We start from the raw sequence: 2,027 nt of genomic DNA, 5'->3' as shown, positions 1-2,027 counted from the left end.
TCAAAATACCAAATATTTTTTTCACAAAAAATCTGGGAAAATATTTTTGGCAAAAAAATGAAATTTCAAATTGGCGTTTTTGGCTATAACTTGACTAAAAATGGTCACAGAGCAAAAAGGAGTACCATTTTGTACTCCTTACAACCAATACTAACAACCCCTTTCACTTTTAAACTGATTTTGTTAAATTAATTTTTGGCAAATTTTCGCATTTTTTGTAAGGGTACCATCATCAAAATTTGCAAAAAATTGAAACATCCTAGAATTCCAAAACTTGAATGCAATTCGATTGGGATTTAAGAAACAAACTCAACGAGGTATGACATTCCATATTTGGGTAATTATTTCGAATGTTTTGATCAAAATACCAAATATTTTTTTCACAAAAAATCTGGGAAAATATTTTTGGCAAAAAAATGAAATTTCAAATTGGCGTTTTTGGCTATAACTTGACTAAAAATGGTCACAGAGCAAAAAGGAGTACCATTTTGTACTCCTTACAACCAATACTAACAACCCCTTTCACTTTTAAACTGATTTTGTAAATTAATTTTTGGCAAATTTTCGCATTTTTTGTAAGGGGTACCATCATCAAAATTTGCAAAAAATTGAAACATCCTAGAATTCCAAAACTTGAATGCAATTCGATTGGGATTTAAGAAACAAACTCAACGAGGTATGACATTCCATATTTGGGTAATTATTTCGAATGTTTTGATCAAAATACCAAATATTTTTTTCACAAAAAATCTGGGAAAATATTTTTGGCAAAAAAATGAAATTTCAAATTGGCGTTTTTGGCTATAACTTGACTAAAAATGGTCACAGAGCAAAAAGGAGTACCATTTTGTACTCCTTACAACCAATACTAACAACCCCTTTCACTTTTAAACTGATTTTGTTAAATTAATTTTTGGCAAATTTTCGCATTTTTTGTAAGGGGTACCATCATCAAAATTTGCAAAAAATTGAAACATCCTAGAATTCCAAAACTTGAATGCAATTCGATTGGGATTTAAGAAACAAACTCAACGAGGTATGACATTCCATATTTGGGTAATTATTTCGAATGTTTTGATCAAAATACCAAATATTTTTTTCACAAAAAATCTGGGAAAATATTTTTGGCAAAAAAATGAAATTTCAAATTGGCGTTTTTGGCTATAACTTGACTAAAAATGGTCACAGAGCAAAAAGGAGTACCATTTTGTACTCCTTACAACCAATACTAACAACCCCTTTCACTTCTAAACTGATTTTGTTAAATTAATTTTTGGCAAATTTTCGCATTTTTTGTAAGGGGTACCATCATCAAAATTTGCAAAAAATTGAAACATCCTAGAATTCCAAAACTTGAATGCAATTCGATTGGGATTTAAGAAACAAACTCAACGAGGTATGACATTCCATATTTGGGTAATTATTTCGAATGTTTTGATCAAAATACCAAATATTTTTTTCACAAAAAATCTGGGAAAATATTTTTGGCAAAAAAATGAAATTTCAAATTGGCGTTTTTGGCTATAACTTGACTAAAAATGGTCACAGAGCAAAAAGGAGTACCATTTTGTACTCCTTACAACCAATACTAACAACCCCTTTCACTTTTAAACTGATTTTGTAAAATTAATTTTTGGACAAATTTTCGCATTTTTTGTAAGGGGTACCATCATCAAAATTTGCAAAAAATTGAAACATCCTAGAATTCCAAAACTTGAATGCAATTCGATTGGGATTTAAGAAACAAACTCAACGAGGTATGACATTCCATATTTGGGTAATTATTTCGAATGTTTTGATCAAAATACCAAATATTTTTTTCACAAAAAATCTGGGAAAATATTTTTGGCAAAAAAATGAAATTTCAAATTGGCGTTTTTGGCTATAACTTGACTAAAAATGGTCACAGAGCAAAAAGGAGTACCATTTTGTACTCCTTACAACCAATACTAACAACCCCTTTCACTTTTAAACTGATTTTGTAAATTAATTTTTGGCAAATTTTCGCATTTTTTGTAAGGGTACCA

This window comes from Drosophila sechellia, chromosome X (genome assembly GCF_004382195.2).
Source record: "Drosophila sechellia strain sech25 chromosome X, ASM438219v1, whole genome shotgun sequence".
Lineage (NCBI taxonomy): Eukaryota > Metazoa > Arthropoda > Insecta > Diptera > Drosophilidae > Drosophila > Drosophila sechellia.
The sequence above is the reverse complement of the archived record's forward strand: the minus strand, read 5'-3'. Positions refer to the sequence as shown.